The sequence below is a fragment of the Pleurodeles waltl genome, chromosome 2_1, assembly GCF_031143425.1.
Source record: "Pleurodeles waltl isolate 20211129_DDA chromosome 2_1, aPleWal1.hap1.20221129, whole genome shotgun sequence".
In the NCBI taxonomy this organism is placed as follows: domain Eukaryota; kingdom Metazoa; phylum Chordata; class Amphibia; order Caudata; family Salamandridae; genus Pleurodeles; species Pleurodeles waltl.
Window position 1 is genome coordinate 685,098,211 of NC_090438.1, and position 12,925 is coordinate 685,111,135.

Here is a 12,925-nt window from a genome sequence, read left to right on the forward strand (position 1 = left end):
GGACCGCGCAGCGAGCCGGGCACAGCCCATCTCGCTTCCAGGCCGCTGCTCAGCCTGCACCCTCCCAGCCTTCCAGCTGTGCCACGCGGGGAGACAGGCGCAGTCCCCGGGCCGCCCCACTCTTCTGGCAGGCCGCTCTGCCTCCGCCCACCGTATTTTCTTTGCGCGATGCTTGCAGCTCTTTCTCCATTACGAGCCCCAGGCCACTGCGGCACCCCCGACCCTCACCGGCCAGGTCCCGAAGAGCACAGACTACAGCTCCGCCATTAGCCTCCGACATGGCAGGATTTATGTGCGGATTTCAGGGGCGATATCCGCAGCGATGAGAGAGCCCCTTAGTTATGCGGCCACGTTGCCCGGCTGCAAGCCACACCCTCTTATAAAACACATATTTAAACTAAAAACAACACAAATGTAATAGTGCCACAGTGATTAGGCTCTAAATGCAGTTAAGAATGTGAACATTAGTTTTAAAAGTATTTAATTATAGTTATTTTACAGTCTTGTATCGCATAGTTGTACCAAAAGATATTAGGGTATTTTACTTAGACCAACAAAAATTCACAGTTACAATATAGCATTCAAATAATAAGTAGCATTGACAAGATGCACCTGGGTTCGGAGGATGACTGAATGATGACGAAAACCTTGGACTGAACTAGCATACCAAAATCTTGGATCCCATGATATTGCTACAAACTGAACATCTAATTCAAAACTTTATACAATTGTACCACTCCTTGAGAAAGCTCTTTGGCATACTATTAACCCAAGTGGAACACAAAAGGGTGCAGTCACCAATGTATCTCTCTGTTACTCTAATTAATTAATTGAAAGTCAGTTTACCAGCAGATTTTCGAGAGAATTGCTAAATCTCTAAAATTATTATTAATTTGCTTTATCTCAGGGGAAGGTCACTCCTTGCTAAGACCAAGGTGCAATCTCTATAAACTTTATTATGTTGCTTGTTGAAATACCTTGCTTGAGCTTCCAAGCAGAATAACAATGTACAACCCTGGTGCTAAAGAATAACCTTAGAGACTTTACTGAATATCTTTGCAAGAATATGTATTGTAAAAAGGTGGTGTAACAGGGACAACATATTATTTTTTATTAAACAATGTGTAGCTTTTTTTGGGGGGATTCAGGATGCATTAACTGCAGAAGAGACAGAAGAAGTGGGGATTCAGATGCTTCCTGATGCCAAGGAAGGTGATATCAGTTCTAATACTTAGCGGGCAAGAAGTTTCAGGTACGAGTCTCGCCCCGCAGACGCACTGTTTCTCAACAAGAGATGTGCTAAGTTTGGAGAACCCAATTAGTAAAGAGTTCAGACCCATGAGGCTTCGTTGTCCTCTGGAAATGGGTAGGAGTTCAGAAATAGAAGGTTTCATGCTGAACAGCCTTGTAACTAAAGCAGCATAGTATGAAGTTAAGTATTGCACTTTGAGTCCTTTCAGATATGAAGTCCTAGCTAAGCATCTAACAAACTACCTCTAATTGCCCAGTAATGATCGCTAAAAATAAGAAACAACCCCCATTTGCCACATGGAGGACTTCTTCAAAAAAAAAAAACATGCTCCTCGAAAATTTTCTTCACCTTTCAGATGAAATTCCCTCCAAAGTATGTCTACATTTCCGTTGCCAGCTCCTATTCTTCGAGCTTTCTCTATGACATACAAATGTAGTCCACTGCTTCGGAGATTTCCTTGTTTTGTGTTATGTTCCTGTAGTGCCCTGATAGACTTGTACCCACTATCGAATTAGCTTTCTCCAGCATCTCTCCATCTTGCTTCTGATGTCTGATTTTAACCTTTGATTATAGACATACCCTATTCTGTATTTGAGTCGGTGCTTCCAGGTGGGGTCCCCCGGACCTCGTTTTGGGAACTGGCACTTATTTATCAGACTCAGGGCAAGAGACAGAAAAAGACAAAGAGGAAACGAAGGAGGAGGAGAAAGATAGAAACATTGACAAATTGAGAAAGCAGGGACCAGCAAGAGTGAGATAAATGGGCAGGGAGTGTCTGGTCGTGCATTAAAAAGACTTCAGAAGTATTCGGCACCCCTGCCATTCTGTATCGCCGACAGCTGGCATCTGAGCAAAGTTTTAGACCCAAGCATATAGCCTTTTACAAATTAAGCACTCCTTATGAACAACAGATGTAAGCCATTGCTTGTGAGACATAGTTGCGGCTCGCGGGGCACGGAAGGGGCAAGGGGCGCATGGAGGGGGGAATAAACATAAAAATATTATAAATAAATAAATAAAACCACTTAGCGACCTTTGACCCTGTTGAGTGACCTTTGACCCTGTCACCAGGCAGGTCGCTCCCCCCATCTGCCACGCAGCCCCTTGTGGGTTGAACCTCCGTTGCCGCTTTTGCCGCCTGACTACTCGCTCCCTTTTTTCTGTACCTCTGCTCTTGGCTTCTGTGCCACTTCGTTTTTTCATTCTGTGCCCCTGTGTTTAGCTTTCTGTACCCCTGTGCTCTGTTGTCCCTCTCCCGCTGTCTTTTCCCACCGTTTTTTCCCCTGGTTTTCCCCCGGGTTTTTCCCCGGGTTTTTCCCTTGCTGCTGAGCCCCTGCTGCCCCGCCCCTTCACTCCCATTGGCCGCCCCGCTCCCACCTCCCAGCTGCTCCTCCCTCCCTCTGCCCTCATATGGAGGCCGCGAAGCGGTGGTAGAGAGCGACCTTTGACCCTGTCACCAGGCAGGTCGCTCCCCCCATCTGACACGCAGCCCCCTGTGGGTTGAACCTCCGTTGCCGCTTTTGCCGCCTGACTACTCGCTCCCCTTTTTTCTGTACCCCTGCGCTTGGCTTCTGTGCCACTTCGTTTTTTCATTCTGTGCCCCTGTGTTTTGCTTTCTGTACCCCTGTGCTCTGTTGTCCATCTCCCGCCGTCGTTTCCGGCCGTTTTTCCCCCGGGTTTTCCCCTGGGTTTTTCCCCGGGTTTTTCCCTTGCTGCTGAGCCCCTGCTGCCTGCCCCCTTCACTCCCATTGGCCGCCCCGTTCCCACCTCCCAGTTGCTCCTCCCTCCCTCCCTCTGCCCTCATATGGAGGCCACGAAGCGGTGGTAGAGAACAACCTTTGACCCTGTCACCAGGCAGGTCGCTCCCCCCATCTGCCACGCAGCCCCCTGTGGGTTCAACCTCCGTTGCCTCTTTTGCCGCCTGACTACTCGCTCCCTTTTTTCTGTACCCCTGCGCTTGGCTTCTGTGCCACTTCGTTTTTTCATTCTGTGCCCCTGTGTTTTGCTTTCTGTACCCCTGTGCTCTGTTGTCCCTCTCCCGCTGTCTTTTCCCGCCGTTTTTTCCCCGGGTTTTTCCCTGGGTTTTTCCCTTGCTGCTGAGCCCCTGCTGCCCCGCCCCCTTCACTCCCATTGGCCGCCCCGCTCCCACCTCCCAGCTGCTCCTCCCTCCCTCTACCCTCATATGGAGGCCGCGAAGCGGGGCGCGCCTAAGGCAAGCCCGTCTGCGCCCGTCCGTGCCTGGACCGCACCCAGCACCAGAACCCCTGGAACCCACACCCCCGCAACGCCAGACTGCACTACGACGCAAGCACCCTCCACGCACTCAACACCAGACGAGACCACCCCTGCTACCGGGCCACCCCGAAACGCACCCAGGGGCCTTTCACCTGCTGGAACTGCAGATTCACCAGCATCCAACCCTCCACACCACCAGCCAGAGAACCCAACCACCTCCGCTGAATCCTCCTCAACACCTGCTCCGCTCGCAAGCACGCCATCGAACTTTGGGACCTCCTAGACTCCACCGCCCCCGACGTCGCCTTCCTGACGGAGACCCGGCTGAACGCCACCTCAGCACCAGACATCGCCATAGCCATCCCAGAGGGCTACAAGATCTCCCGCAGAGACCGCACCAACGGAGTGGGAGGAGGAATCGCCATCATCCACAAAGACTCCATCAAAATCTCAACGAACACCGATGACACCCTCACCACTGCCGAGCACATGCACTTCCAGATCCACACCGACCCCAATACCACCCTCAGAGGAACTCTCATCTACAGACCTCCCGGACCCCGCCCACAGTTCAGTGACACCATCGCCGACCTCATCAGCACCCACGCCCTCGCTTCCACGGACTACATCCTCCTCGGGGACCTGAACTTCCACCTCGAGAACAACAACGACGCCAACTCCACCGCCCTGATCGACAACCTTGCCAACCTCAGACTCAAACAGCTCGTAACGACATCCACTCACGCCGCTGGACACACGCTCAACCCCATCTTCTCCGCAAGCCCCCACGTCTCCTTCAACCACACCACCGAACCATACTGGACCGACCACAGATGCGTCCACTTCACCTTCAGAAAACCCACCACACACCACCGCACCCAACAGCTACCACGCCGCTGCTGGGGCAAGGTCACCGAGGACCAACTGACTACCGCCCTCGCCCTGAGACCACCCACCGACCCCACCGACCCAGACACCGCCGCGACCAACCTCACACAGTGGATCAACGACTGCGCCAACCCTCGCCCCTCTCAAGACCTTTACAACCAACCACACCAACAAGAAAGCCGCCTGGTTCACCGAGGACCTCTGGATCTCCAAGCACACCTGTCGGAAGCTGGAGAAGAAATGGCTCCACGACCGAACACCAGACAACCACACAGCCCTCAAGAGCGCCATCCGCAGACATCACCAACTCATCAGGACCGCCAAGAAGACCGCCTTCAAGGACCGCCTAGACAACAACGCACACAACACCAAAGAGCTCTTCAGCATCGTGAAAGAACTCTCCAACCCCAGCTCCATCACCAACGACATCCCGCCATCTCAAGACCTGTGCACCTTCTTCCACCGCAAGATCACCGACATCCATGACAGCTTCAACCCCAACCCCCCCGCACCCACCACCGAGTCCACCACCCCTGCGACTACCACTCGCACCAGTCGCCTGACCGTCTGGTCCAGCGTCAGCGACGAAGACACCATCAAAACCATGAACTCCATCCACTCCGGATCCCCATCGGACCCCTGCCCTCACCACGTCTTCAACAAAGCCAGCGCAGCCATCACGCCCCGCCTCCGGAAAACAATCAACTGTTCCTTTGAGACAGCAACCTTCCCAGAAAGCTGGAAGCACGCCGAGATCAACGCCCTTCTGAAGAAGCCTAAGGCGGACCCCAAGGACCTCAAGAACTTCCGGCCCATCTCCCTGCTCCCTTTCCTGGCAAAAGGGACCGTGAAGATTGTCAACAAACAGCTGACCCGCTACCTCAAAGTCAACAACATCCTGGACCCTTCCCAATCTGGTTTTCGCAGTAACCACAGCACCGAGACCGCCCTTATCGCCGCCACTGACGACATCCAGACTCTGATGGACAAAGGAGAAACAGCCGCCCTCATACTCCTGGACCTATCAGCAGCCTTTGACACGGTCTGCCACCGCACCCTATCAGCACGCCTCCATGACGCCGGTATCCAAGAGAAGGCCCTGGCCTGGACCACATCCTTCCTCTCCGGCAGAACATAGAGCGTCCGCCTCCCACCCTTCCGCTCTAAAACCACCGAGATCATCTGCGGCGTCCCACAGGGATCCTCCCTCAGCCCGACACTGTTCAATATGTACATGGCCCCCCTCGCCCACGTCGCACGACAACACAACCTCAACATCATCTCCTACGCCGACGACACCCAGCTGATCATATCCCACACCGAAGGTCCCCACATCGCCACAGCTAACCTCCACTGAGGAATGTAGGCCGTAGCGGACTGGATGAAGGACAGCAGACTGAAGCTGAACTCAGACAAGACGGAGGTCCTCATTCTCGGACCCACCCCATCAGCCTGGGACGACTCTTGGTGGCCCACGTCACTAGGCACAGCCCCGGAACCCACGGACCACGCACGCAACCTGGGGGTCATCCTCGACTCCACTCTCTCCATGACCAGGCAAGTGAACGCCGTCTCTGCGTCCTGCTTCAACACCCTCCGTATGCTCCGCAGGATCTTCAAATGGATCCCCCTTGACACGAGAAAAACTGTTACCCAGGCCCTCATCACCAACAGACTCGACTACGGGAACGCCCTCTACTCAGGAATTACAAACAAGCTCCTGAGACGACTCCAACGCATCCAGAACCCCTCGGCCCGACTCATCCTCGATGTCCCCCGCCGCAGCCACATCACACTCCACCTGAGAGGCCTGCACTGGCTCCCCGTCAACAAAAGGATCACCTTCAAGCTCCTGATCCACGCACACAAAGCACTGCACAACACCGGACCCACCTACCTCAACAACCGACTCAGCTTCCACACCCCCATCCGAAGCCTCCGCTCAGCCAACCTCGCCCTTGCCACAGTCCCCCGCATCCGAAAAACCACCGCTGGCGGCAGATCCTTCTCCTACCTCGCCGCCAAGACCTGGAACACTCTCCCCACCATCCTACGACAGACCCAGGACCTGCTGGCCTTCAGAAGACTCCTCAAGACCTGGCTCTTCGACCAGTAGCACCCCCCCTCCCCAGCGCCTGGAGACCCTCGCGGGTATGTAGCGCGCTTTACAAATGCAGTGATTGATTGACTTACCTGAACGACATGCGCCGCTCCGCTCCTCTGTCTCCTCTGCTTCGTCACAGGTGCTGCAGGCACAAGCTCCCAGCCTGCCCTGCGGCCAATCCTGACGCTGCTCAGAGCAGCAGCAGGATTGGCTGGGAGTGCCCAGCCAGGGTGCTCCCAGGCAGACTGGGAGCCTGTGCCTGCTCTCTCCAGCCCGGCAATTTTGTTGCCCCCGGTGGCCCCGCCCCTTTACCAGAAAACAATAATAAACTCAGTTTATTATCGATTTCTGGTAAAGATTTTGCAGCTGGTGGGTGGGCGCTCCTCCGCCCTAATGGAGGAGCAGCCTCTTAGACATAATTTCTGCCTTTTATTCTTATGTACCATACATTGTATTGGTGGAGTGCATCCTTTGTTCTATACACTGTTTCCTTGGTTTCCTAAGTTCTTACTTCTGAGGTTCAACTGGGAATCCCATTGGGTGGAGTTTACACTACGTAAATCAATGTTAGATCCATAAAAATAATAAGAATGCTAATCAAAGGTGAAGAACAGGAAAATATGGATATAAGCAACATACAAGAAATGTTGTGCAGAAACTCAAAAAAGTTGATCTAAAGTTGGCAATAGAAGACGTTTGAAATAGTTTGCTGCTGTTATTAGGCAAAACAGAGCAATGGCAACAGCAGGTGAGTTCTGAATATTTCAAGAAAGACACCCACGACATATCTTTTTAATTCAGAGCAGAAATATGATCTTGGCCACTCCACAAGAGGTTCAGGGCAATCCAGTGAGATGAGGAAGGGCTTGGACTGGAAGTTAATAGGTGTAGACGTGTGTATCGGAAAACCTGCTGACTGTACAGTGGTTGAAATTCCTAATGTCACAGACACTGACTCAATTCTTAATTTGTGCCAGTGCCTATTTTGAAGACCGATACTGACTTTTCATCATTAAATTTGGGAAGGACAAATAGGGGGAAGAGAAAGGTAAGAAAACAATTGCAAAGAGGGGAAAGGAACATGAAAAAGACACGCTAGAGTGAGAGAAAGAGACAAGAAGTGGAGGGGGGTGGATAAAAGAGACATGGGATAGAATCAGATTCATGGAATCTTTTTTTCTAAACTCAGCAGCACCGGCGACCGGCTCAGGAAGAATCGTTCGGGCCCTTCGCTCTTGCAAACAAATGTAGCAGCACTGTCACTTTACGGCTTTCCCGCCTCTGGCACTGAGCCCACCGCATTCAGCAATGGTTACACATTCCAAGATAAACACGAGGAGCCACACAATTATTAACTAGTGAAGACACCAACATTTACGAATATCTCCGAGGTTCTTGTGGGACCAGGAGCTTCCACGGACCGTCGAGCATGTCACGCGGCTTTATTTATTTTCTGAGATAAACTTCAGTGTACCTGGTGAGTCCGCACTACAAAAGCTCGTTGTCACCCCAGGCAGGAACGTTAATTCTGACGTGCATGTGTACTTATGGCCATATGTCGGGTTTTGTGTGGCGTTGAACCTAGTTCATAAATAATAACCTTCGCGTTTGTATAGCGGCAACCACAAATATATATGGTATAAATCCAACAATAATCTTAAAAAAAAAAAAACGTGGGTAATGTTACATTTCCTGATAAACACTACCTTAATCGCATATGTAAGTCTGTGTGGGCCTGGATATGAATAGTGCAGCAGGTGCAGTGGCACCAGGGCCCACTGCACCCCAGTTAGTGGTGGTTTTATCCTATCCAACCAGGCCATGAGAGCCCCGGGCCTCTGGAATCTTTTCTACTGCCCTGATCATTCTGAACTTAACTTGCGCACAGAAGCGGGTTATGCAATTGCAGCCCGCTGGCAGTGTGTGCCAGGCTTAATGTAAATGCGCTTTCTCCCTGCCGTGGCATCGACGCGCAGCCGGAGCCCCGGGAGGGACGTGGAATGCTGACGGGCCGGGATCAGCCCCATTAATGAGTAACCGGGAGAGGTGGAGGGCCGGAGGGCTGCGCCAGGTACACACCGCATCCTGCTCCGGCGACACACACACGGGCCCGGCTCCCCCACACGGAAAGAGCTCGCAGGGCTCCCTCCTTGTGTAATCTTGTGACCGCGAAAAGCAAACTCGGAACTCAGGAGCACGCTCCCGGATTTACACAAACCCGACTCGGTGAGTTAGCTGTTGATTTAACCTGCCGAGCTACCTGGCCGTTCCCTGTCACCAAGGGGTTGCACTAACCGCTGCCCTGGTCGGATGTGCGTGCTTTGACCATGCACAGTCGCGCGCCAGTTACCTGAGTTTTTGCGTGTTTATAGGGAGTAAAACAAGCTATACATTTGGGCGTATTGTGATTTACAGAAGACATACTTTTGTCCATAATGGATGAGGACAGCAGCGCTGCTGTGTACGTACAACAGATACATGTGGAACTTGTTGCTTATCTACAAAATGTTGAACAACATCCTTCTCCATATTTCGTCGTTGTAATAAATCCACATTGTTGCAGTATATTTTGGTTTATTTAAACTTCTTCTGACGTATTTGAGCCTTCCAATTGTTAACGGCTATTTGGGATGTTCGTGTTTAGTTTAGAATGGAATTTTGCGTTTCGATAATATGGCCTGTTCTACAAATGTCTTGTATTAAAAAAATTTGTTTCTTTATTGCAAAATAACTTTCTCGCCCTTGGTTACAGAGCTGGCACTGAAAAGCATTTACAAAATCGTGTAAACATTTTGGACGGCGTAAGAATTAGATTTTTCTCGAGTGATTAGGTACATTGTCCAATGTGGAACAAAGAGGCTAGTGTTCAGCTCTCGACACTCCGCTTGACCATAGTGTGTGATCTTGGGCATGTCACTATATCACTTCACTGTTTTGCACCTTACCTCGTTCATGTGCTTACGCTGGTAGCGCTTAGAAACTCGCTAAGTGTCTGTTTTTGTGGTATAAAAGCTTAGCATTAAGTTTGTCATAAAACCTTGATTATTTATTGTGTCTGATATGCTCGATAATGAGTAGAAACGGGACGTTTGTCGAAGTTATCGGCCTGATGTGAATGGAAAACACCGATAATGTTTAGAGTGACGTGAAGAAAGCGGAATGGTTGGAATAAATATGTATTCTTTATTCATAATAGGGCTTGATGACGAGCGCCAGCAGGTGTGCTGTTGGTAGGCGCTGAGAAGAGGGGTTGGGAGCTCATCCTCAGAGTAATTAATTTTGCAGGAGTGTGCACAACCTGAGCTAGTTAAGGCACTGGGACCAGATGGGACACATCCCAGGATATTTATTAAAGCAGTTTATGGAGGCGGCGGCGCCACCGGCGACCGACTCTGGTGGCTCACTGCAGACAGACGCTAAAAAGCAGGTGTCGCCGCCGTGCACAGAGGGCAGAGGCCTGACAGAGGCAGAGCAGCCAGCCCGACCCCCGTCTGGGGCAAGTGATTGCAATCAGGGGCAAACAAAGAGCTGAAGGGGGCGTTAACCGGACTTAGAGATTAGAGTGACTGTTTTCAAACAAAACCGACCGAGATGTGACTAGGGGACCCGGGAGCCAGAGCGATGGATGGAGTCACCGTGCATAGCGCAAAGGCTCGTAGGCGCTGTTGTGATTAAAGGGAGGTATTGTTGAAAAGCTTGGCTGCAAACTGGCTGGACACACACAGGTGTGTATTACACACCTGCTGACCCCCATTTCCGAGGGAGACCTTGTGATGAATCACAAAAAAAAGTTCCTAACCCCCTCTTTTAAGCACCAGTGTTATTCAGTCATGTGGCTGATTTGAAAATCTAACCTATCCTCATTGTACCTGACTGAAAAAGATTTTGCCATGAGTAGGCGTGGCTTGCGCTTTTAACGCTCCCGACTGAATTCTGGTTTCCAGGACTAAGCAGGGTTTCTCCTGCGTTTCCATTGGCTTGCTTCTGTAATTCAGATGTAAACCAGGAGAACTACTAGAGTAGGGGCCTGATTCACACACACATCTTTGTGTATTGGCACTTAGGGTTGTCCTTGTGCTACCTGTGAATGCATAACTGTTAAGGTTGAAACATTGACAGTTAGCGGTGGGTTAAATAGAAATATAGACATTTCATTTTTTGTTCAAAGAAACAGTCATTGTGTTTCCTTTCCTGTAAGATATAATAAATCATCACTGGCATGAAACATTTCAAAACATTAAGGGCCTGATTTAGATTTCGTTGGAGGGGTTACTGTGTCACAACGGTGACGGATAAGCCGTTTGCAGGAGTATAAATCCCATTGTTTCCTATGGGATTTAGATTTCTATCTAATTCGGGCCCTTAGTAATTTTGTTAACATTTTCAGTACTGCACTGCTATGTGTGCTGTGGGTTTTTACTTGATTTGGGAAATACTAAAACCTCAGAACAGATTTATGTTTTGTCTTTGTCCGGAGATCTAAAAAAATAGTTGCCTTTTGATTGTTTTCCAAACAAGCCTTCTATTGCTACAATTTTGTCTAAAAGAAAGCAGCTGGTACACACTGTTACTTGTCAAGAAGATGTCGGGTGTGGCCCTTTTTGAGAAAAGACAATACTTTGTCTCTGCAGTAGATTTCTGCCTGCAGGTGACCTCGACACACCCAAGAGGCTGAAACTCTGTAGCAAAATTAACATTGAAATTGGCTTAAAAATGCTGGAAGAGTGGCCAGGAAAGTGGCAGTTGTGATTTAGTACAGCCACCTTCATTCATTTAGGACAATAAACAATGGGGACCAGTAATGGTGGATAATGGCCTCCAAAGGTATTTTAACAGTGACCTGGATGTTAAAGTTATCAAACCAGAGGACCCCACTGAAGTAAACAATCTCACAAGTCTATGGGAAGTAGGTGGGGTGAACACTGGTTTGTTCTAGGCTGAGGAGAAACTAGTGTGTGGGGCGTTCAAGATTGTGTTACCCCACTTCAAAGTACATTTTCCTGATGATGTCTGACCTGGAGTATTGTGCCTCATTATGGTGGCCACAACTACAAAAGCTTGTTAAAGCATTTCTTTCCTTAGGTTATGCTGTAAACAAGGTCCCCAATACGAAGGGGTGGAGAAATAGTGAGGTAAAAACTTTATACAGCACAATCTAACCGTATGACCCATGTGGTTACACAAGGAAAACTCCAGTCTGAAATAAAGTTAAGGGGTTTTATTATAAGCTCAGACTCAAAGTCATGGGACAATCCTCAAACAACGTTATAAAGATACAGAATCACCATGGGTTGACCACGGAGATGGAAAAGATTCAAACAAACTAACATCAAACAGACCAAGCATTCTGCAAAAGCAATACAACACATCAGAAGGATACTCTGATAAAGAGAAAACAAGCGCTGTCCTGTCCTTTTATTTGAAAGTCATCTAAGTTTAGCTAGCTAGGGCAAGGGAAAACTTAGAGATTAGCAAGTCAAAAGTTAACATGTTCTGGGAAAAAACACACATGGCCATAGAGTGAAAAGGAAAAGGATGAAAGAATTTGGAAAAAAGACATCTGGGTCAAAAGGCAAAATGTAAGTAAAAAGGGAAGGTGTCAGCATGTGAGAAGCTTGATCAAGAGTCTTCTTCTCGGGCAAGGGAAAAATTCTAAGTCTCAGCAACGCATTGGACTAAAGGGTAAAGGTAGAGAGGTCTGTATCACTTAGAGTCCAAGGGGATTCAGCAAGAAGGGTGGAATGGAGCAGACTGACCAAAGTCCAACAGGAGAACTGTATATTAAAGTCCTTAGTGTAAGATGATTTGCTTATCCATTACTTCACATACCTCGGAAGGTTTATTTGTCCAATCAAAGTTCGTCATGCAACATGGAACTGCAACACCAGTGAAGGTTCCCACTACTGACACAAGTAAGGCATCCATCTTAGATCATCCAAATGGGTTGAAACAAATGTAGACAATTTACTTCCACAGTTCGTGAATGTACTAGGCTCAAGGTTAGTTTCTCAGGTTCACTATGTGTAAAGTAAAAGGACATCTATTACTGAGCTAGCATTTCATGGGAGTAAAGTCTGAAAAGAATGTCCATTTGGAAGAATGACTAAACATTTTCTGCACAGTTAGGAATGAGGGCCTTGCAGACCTCACTTAAGCAAAGCAAAGTGAATTAAATGGCACATTCATTTATGCAAAATAAGGCACATATAACATTCAAATTATGAATTCAACATTAATAAGCTTTGTCAGTATTCATGTTACAGTAGATTTAAAATGAAATAACTCTGCTAATACATTACATTAAGTATAATGTAGAACTGCATTTTTGACTTTTGCATGTAACATTTAAAACATTTCTCTTCAGAAATCTTTTGTCATTTTAGTGCAAACTATTAACACCACAAAAAAATCACTCAGAATTGAATTAATTGATTCTACATGAAGTT

General features: G+C 48.9%; 1 protein-coding gene across 6 annotated transcripts in view; it reads left to right on the top strand.

Moving 5' to 3' along the window:
- The window catches only part of COBL (cordon-bleu WH2 repeat protein), an 890,550-nt gene that overhangs the window by 250,843 nt on the left and 626,782 nt on the right, over positions 1–12,925 (top strand). Inside the window, exon 1 of one of the 6 annotated variants that reach the window (XM_069216732.1) lies at positions 8,483–8,705. The exons of the other annotated variants lie outside the window; for them this stretch is intronic. The gene's annotated coding sequence lies outside the window, so the exon portion shown is untranslated. Of the gene's footprint in view, positions 1–8,482; positions 8,706–12,925 lie in introns of those variants that run through there. 6 annotated transcript variants of the gene reach the window in all.